We start from the raw sequence: 7,339 nt of genomic DNA on the forward strand, positions 1-7,339 counted from the left end.
TTATCTGCTGGTGGAGTAAACATGACGAGTGCCACTTTTTTCTTCATCTCCCTTCAGTGTGTGTGAGAGGACCTTAACTGAAGTGACATGGGGACGGTGACCCGATCGCCCTTGTGTCCAGTGCCTTTCCAAAACAAATCAGCTGTTCAGATTTAGTGCCAACCTACATTTATCACCAAAAGAACCCTTCGACGTGGCAGTCCACAATTTAGTAAACTAAATTCTTAAGTTCTTATGGATAATCATGTATGGGTGGTGGCTGAAAAGAAACTACAATAGGCTTTTTGTTAATGGAATGGCGGTTTTCTGTATGTTTTACGTTGGCCTTTTTGAAGCCTAAGGTGTTAATTTAGCCATGTCTGCTTTGTCTGGCCAAACCTATTTTCTTGAAATGCACAGGTACTGGAATCGCCCTTGACGTGACAACAACACCAAACGCTTACATTTCCAGACCTCTTAAATCAAATCATGTTTTATGTTTATTTTGTTGTTTCTAACAGGAAATGTGATGATGTACCGTTGACAAATCTAACCTGATTGTAAGTTTAATTTCAGACCAGCCCTTTAACAATGGGCTGTCTGTTTTAAAAACAAGACTTTTAATACAAATTGCATTTTTTTAAAAAAAGAAACCAGGCTGTGTTTTCTCTTTGTTGACATCTACGTGTTGCTGCAATGACTAATTGCCACTTTGCTGATCCTAAACAAAGTTTTGATGAGCAGTTTAGAGTTTATAATTCCTAAAGATCAGAATGATTGAATATAGAGAAATAATGGGATTACTACAAATACTCGGGGTCGGTCGATACTGTATTTTTAAGGCCAATACCCACACAATATTAGTAGTTATTGAAACCTATATTTGGACTGTACAGTAAAAATGAAATTCTTTTAGTAAAAATTCACAATTTGGAATGTTACAAGCATCAACACAAAAGTTAGTTTGAACGCTTAAAGCAATTATTTCATAAAACTGAAACATTAAACGTAATACACAGTCAAAACAAGGAATAAATTAAGCCCAAAAAAATTTCCAGAGGTTTTTAACATGCAGACAGTTTGATTGCTGGTGTTGCAGACTGCTTTCCGAGCCAAAGTAGTACACTTTTTAATGAATTAAACCTTAAATAGTCATCGGTCACATAGTCCACATCCTTGCTGTTCCACTTCTGGGATTGCTCCGGTGCGACAGGAAATTCAGCCGGGTGCATGTATGGATGCTTTCTTTGTGTTGGCCTTTTAAGCTCTGGTGGATGTATGAGGACTAGGGGTAACTGCTCCTCAGATCTCTGCAGGGTAAATTGAGACAGCTAGCTAGACTACATGTCCAATCTAAGTTTTCTCTCGCACAGCTATTTTGCACTTGGCGTCGCCAATGATGATTCGGATTGGTTTAAAAACAAAATCCTATTAAACCAGAACACGTTTTCCTCCCATCCCCGATTGCTATATGGAGTAGCCAGACCCTCCTTCAGCGCTCTTTAGGAAGCGGTCAAATAAGACGCTGATACAGATCATCTTCACATTGTCAAATATCGGCTCCAATAATCTGCCAGGCCGATAATTTGTCGATCCCTAACAAATACCCAACGTAATACAGAAGGTCAAAAGTTACTGTTGTGAAACTTACATGAGGTGTTTGATAGATGCAAGTAACCCACAGGCTAACAGGAAATAGGAGTACAATAGAAAAAATGTGGTTGCCTGGGTAGCTCACCCGTTTGAGTGTGCGTCCCATGTGCAGAGACTCCGTCTTTGTCGCAGCGGCCGCAGGTTCGGTTCCGGCCTGTGGCCCATTCCCCCTCTCTCTCCCCTGTCATGTCGAAGCTGTCCTGTCAAATAGAGGCCTAATAAGCTACACAAAAAACTAGGGAAATGCGATATGTGCGTTGAATTTTATGATGACAAATTTACTGGGCACCGTAATGGAAGCTTTATCGCATGCAGTAGTTAAATAAAAAGTAGTAGTAGTTGTGAAAGTAAAATGAAAGCTGTTTTGCCCCCAAAAAAATCTTTTATTTTTATAATGTGGCCTGGCCATGATTTTCTCTAAAACACGTGTGGTTAACACTGACACCACTGTGATGCATGTGTCAAATCAAAAGCTGAAAGAAGCCAAACGAAGGTGTGAACATGGTATGACTAAGTTGATAAAGAGATGAGTAACTCTAGTTTGTTGCAGCGTTTACATGCTCATTGCCAGGTAATCAGCACATGCAACACCCCTGCACAGCAGGAATTTGTGTCAAGATAATCGTAAAGTACGTGATTAGATATGTCGTTCTAGTCTCTTTGATGAACCGTCCCCATATTCCCCAACAAAATGTGATCAAAATGAAAACCTCTCTTATCTATCAACATTCTCACAATGCAGTAATAGATGGCCAGGCCAAGCGATGCAGCTCTAGAGAAATGTCTCTGAACTGTGTGGGTGTAGTAGTGTTTCAGCCCAGAGCTTCAGCCAGGGTGCAGTGTGTGGGTGTAGTGATGTGAGGTGATGTGGAGAGGCCGGTATGACTGAGCAGGCCCCCGCTCTGCTTCTGTTTACCTACAGGGATTACCTAGCCCCAGCTGGCTGGTCGGCTGCAGTATGGCTTGGGGGGGAAGGGGGGTGTAAACAAACAAGACAAACTTCACTTTTCAGTCTAGTCTGGGGTAGATATGCGCTGGTCTTTAAGCTGCACTGCATGTTGTGTTATGGTATGTACTGTATGTGTCTTAGACGTCTGAGCACATGTGTCTGTCTGTCACCGTCCTGCACAGGCTCAGAACGCTACGTGGAACTGTGTGGCCCGGGTATCTGTGCCTCTTAGCCAGTGTCAGCAATGGTGTCATATATGTTCTTCGGCTTTGCCTGCACTATATCACTGTGGGGTATAGGGAGGTCAGGGTGCATGGTTGTGTGAGGGGGCATTTCTGCATGAATATTGCATCCAACAGGTGCGATTGAACAATGGTGTGCATTACAGTCGGGCAATATGGTTGACATCAACATTCTGCTATTAATAAGACTTTTTTTTTACCACATTGATTTACCACAATATAGTTAATGTGTGCCACATCCCATGAAAAATAATCAAATGAATGCATATTGCAGTGTGTTCTGGTGCTATGCATTATATTTGACATAACTCCTCACATGTAAATGCCTACTTATGTTATTTCTTAAGTTACAATAAGCTTAAAAAATCATTCATTTACTAAATAACACAACAATACATCACACATCATCATCATCACAATACTATAGAATTATTGCCCAGCCCTACTGTGTGTATCTTAACAGTTGTTGCTTTCTGTGTGTGAGTAGACAGCCGTGTGTATGTATGTACACACAATCTGTGTTTCAAGTTGGAAGAGAAAGTTTTATTTATGTATTTATTTTAAGTTCAGAGGTGCTTTCTGTGACTGTTGATAGCAGGTCTCAGATCTGTTTTACAAAGGTGTTATCTATGTAAAGTCAAGGCAAATTCCTTCAAGACGTTAATACAGTTTGGGTTTTTAGACGTGAGCTGAGCTGAGGTTAAACTCTGCCTGGAAAATAATCTAGTTTAACTGGTGGTGTAATACAGCTTTGCCACAGATACTGTAAATCTACACCCCCCTCCCCCCCACATCTTCGGCTACTGCACAGCTTCTGTCTCTTGCTGTGGTGTAAACATCTGATAGCAGAAGAATTTGCCCTTTGGAGAGAAAGAGGGCCCATTGAGTTACTGTTTCTTTTCACCTATCTCTTTCTAAAGAGTAAGAAGGTGAAAGTCTTACTTCCTTCCCTCGTTTTTATTTGCACAACTCAGTACCGTTCTTGTCGCTTTGTGGTTGTGAGTTTACTTGGTTTCGGCCTGTTTCAGTATGTTGCAGCCACGTTTTTGCATACTTGAATTTTAGCATTTTTTTTTTTGTATATTATTTTACGAATTTGAATTACGCTAGTTTTAAGTCTATTGGTTTTAGTTGCAGCCAACAGCAAATAAGTGGCGCTCAGGGTGTTCAGATGGCCCGGCTTGTCAGTGGCTGCTGGTCATGGGAGATGGTCATGTGATGTGGTTGCCATGGTTAAGGGGGGTTGGGATGTGGTATGGCTGCTCAGGGTGGCCTCGTGACCTCTGTTTCATCATCTTTCTTTGAGTTGCCACAAACATATATTTTCTTTGCTCATGACAGGAAGTGTGATTTTTCTTTTAAATCGATTTATTTCTGCTGTGTAAGGAGAATTGTAAGAGCAGATTGTACAGCCTTAGATAAATAATTGCCCTTCCTTGGTTGCAATAAACTAAATATAGATATTGTTTTTAATGATCAAATAAGGGTTAAGTGTGTTGCTTGCTGCACAGATCTGTGGTGTTTTTTTTCTTTTTGGGTTGTTGGTAGCAGTTGCTGTGAGAGGAAGTGTTGCGAAAGAGCCAGTGAGAGTGGGTGGTGTGTGTTTGCATTTTTTACATGGGACTTAATCACTATATAGGCTCCTAGCTGAATTATAGACTTCATCTTCTCTCTCAGCGTCATCATGCTATTTTTGAGGCTCTGTTGTGTGCAAGAGTGCGGTTTTTCGCCCGGTTTTCTTGGCAGATGTGCCGGTTATGCACTCTGTCTAAGGCAGTGTGCTCTCTGACATCCATTTGACTCTATTCGCCTTTCTTTCTCTACATGTTGTTCATATTGACACGTGAATAACATCACTCAACCCTTACAATTTAACAAGAACTACACTTGACAGTTGCTTGCGTTTAGTTGATATGCAGCAGCGTTGTTACTTTTACAGTTTGTGTCACAGTCATTTCGTTTTGTGTTGAGCATTACCATAACAACACAGAAATAACCATTCACTCCTTGTTTGTCTTCGCCTTAAAGGCTGAATGAGCTTTGTTTTTTTTCTCTTTCACTCACACATGAACATACACTGCAGTTTACCCACATTTAAACACCCCCCTCTGTTGTAACATGTTCCCTCACAGGAATAATATCTAGATTAGACCTGTCAGTTTCCTTATTACCCAGTTATTATTAATCCATGAGACTTAGATTATCATAATATTTGGCCATACTGCATTTAAGGGTGATATCTTGCTATAGGATTGATAGTAGATTGCGAAAGATCTTCAAATATGTAGAATTTGCCGGAATGTTATCTATTGCAGTTGTTTTGGAGCCCGGCTGGCTTTCTCTGTACAGAAGTGTGGGCTCGATAGTGTAAACTAGTATTTCCCATTGTGCATGTCTACGGGACTGAGTAAACACAACAAGGGCCAGTTGAGATTAAGAAGTGTCACGACTGATTATCCATTCATTTCTCCATTCAGTTCTCTGTAAATCCGGGAGTGGCCTTCTCATTCAGAGCTGACTGTGCCAAGGTGGGAATGCCCCGCAATTCCACTCATTCCTGTCATTCCTTCCACTGTAATGTCTGGACATGTCTTTAGCCTGAACTGTAAGAAAGATGGATGGAGGGAGACCGTTTGGATGTGACAAGAAGTGGTATTTCTGTGTTCATTTCAAGGCTTTGGGCCTTGCAGTTGCCCTTTGTGTCTGATTGGACATTTCTTTTCCATACACTTGTTTTTCTTGATTAGAACTCTTGATAGAGGCCAAGAGAGGAATATCACCAAGGAGCTACAACAGTCACAAAGGTAGCGGAAGAGAGAAAGAAAGCAGCTGAGATTATGGATAAAAAGAAAGGGTTTGTCTAAACAGGCCTTCAGACACCGCCCCACTGTGTCACAAGATGGTTCCCACTGGGCATGCAGTCAAACTGTTCTTTATATCCATCTTCAGATAATCATAGCACAGTTTCCTCGGTTCATACCAGACCAGTGCTCGATCTGAAAAGAAAACTAGGCCAAATCAGGCAGCCAGACAGGACTAGTTACTTTGCAACGTCCCCTGTGTGTATACATAGCTTTTGTTCACTGGTGAGGACAAGGAATGCTTACGGACCTGATTTCTAATTGAGCTCAGTTGCAATAGGTGTTTTAATTATGATGGGAAATGATCAGTTCAGTAAGTGTTTGGAGGCATAGCAGAGTGCCATCTCATCTTGATTTCTGTCGGTATAATGTATGATTGGCATCTTGAGCTGCCGGGATTATTACATGTATGGGGTTTTAAGACATCCAACCGCATCTCTGTTGTAACCTTCAGTCTACGTCATGCTGTTGCTCTCCAGCAGGCCTCAGATGGTTTGGGTGTGGTTTCTCATTTGAATGACAGGCCGGCTTCCCCTGCCACACGTCTTACAAGAAGTGAACGACTTTGAATTGTTGAAAACTACCCATGTAGCTTGTGTCCCTGTTTGATCGTAGGGTTACGTCAGATGTTCAGAAGTGATGCATTAGTTCACATTTAGAGATGGGGAAACGACATCATTTGGACCCGACCATACTATTTATGTGATTTTGGAAGGTTTGGGGTAAACCACAGAAGAGCAATGTTAGAACTTTGAAACTATTGGTTGTGACAATGCCTTGGGAGATTTTTTGTGTGTGATTTAATAATACCCACACCCCCTTACCACTGCCAGCCCACCACAAGGATGTCTCAGGGCAACAACACAGCATCTCTGGATTGGGTTAGGGTTGTACTATCTGTTTGTAAATCCAGAGTTTCAGTAAAGTCCTTTGAGTAGTTTCTCAAAAACTACTAGCTAGTTTTAGTGATTTACTAAATTGGGTTGCATCTTAAAAACTTAAAAAAATCAAAAAAATAGCTAGTAAAGACTAGATCTATTGGATGTGGCTTCATCCAATATTGGATGTGGCTTCATCCAATAGATCTCAACACTGTTGTTCTGGAAGTAAAAATCCAATTCATTTTCTCCATAATGATTTTGATTTGATTGTTAGCCATACTGGCTAAAACATTCAAGGTTGACTTACCAAGAGCTACAAGATTGGGAAACAATAGTTTGTGCTTTTGTAGAAGCCACGAGTCCATGTGAAATCAATCTTGTTTTAAGAAAAACAATTTGTGATGTCATAGAGAAGTACTGCACTACCCACAATCCTAAGTATACCAGTGACATATAGAGAGCCAAAGTCACGCCCTTCTACTTCCGGTCCATGGGACCTATCTTTCCAAAAAATATGAATGGGAGTCAATGAGCGATAATAATTATTTTTTGGTCTGGTTCGAATTGTGTCATGCACTTTACAAATGTGTAAATTTAAAAGATAATATCAAGAGATAAAGAATTTGACTAAAGAAGTTGCACAACATTAGGTTTTGTGTGAGATCGCTTAGTGAACTACATCTCTTGTCTTGAACAATACACGTCACCAAAGAAATACGGCTGTCTCCTTGTAGAGCTTTACCGTCTTCTTCCAAGACGAAGGCAGAAGTATCA

The 7,339-nt window shown here is 40.8% G+C and overlaps 1 protein-coding gene and 1 long non-coding RNA gene across 2 annotated transcripts in view; one reads left to right on the forward strand and one right to left on the reverse strand.

The window, feature by feature from the left end:
- LOC116679519 (ras-related protein Rap-2b) overlaps positions 1-609 on the forward strand; it is a 2,684-nt gene extending 2,075 nt beyond the window's left edge. The window contains exon 2 of the mRNA XM_032509183.1: positions 1-609. This exon is cut by the window's left edge and continues 507 nt beyond it. The gene's annotated coding sequence lies outside the window, so the exon portion shown is untranslated.
- Positions 1-7,133, reverse strand: part of LOC116679530 (uncharacterized) — a 15,728-nt gene extending 8,595 nt beyond the window's left edge. Inside the window, exons 1-2 of the long non-coding RNA XR_004329510.1 lie at positions 7,010-7,133; positions 3,633-3,637 (exon numbers count right to left, since the gene is read on the reverse strand). This is a non-coding gene — a long non-coding RNA (uncharacterized LOC116679530). The remainder of the gene's footprint in view (positions 1-3,632; positions 3,638-7,009) is intronic.
- Between the last annotated feature and the right edge of the window lie 206 nt (positions 7,134-7,339).

This window comes from Etheostoma spectabile, chromosome 3, assembly GCF_008692095.1.
Source record: "Etheostoma spectabile isolate EspeVRDwgs_2016 chromosome 3, UIUC_Espe_1.0, whole genome shotgun sequence".
Lineage (NCBI taxonomy): Eukaryota > Metazoa > Chordata > Actinopteri > Perciformes > Percidae > Etheostoma > Etheostoma spectabile.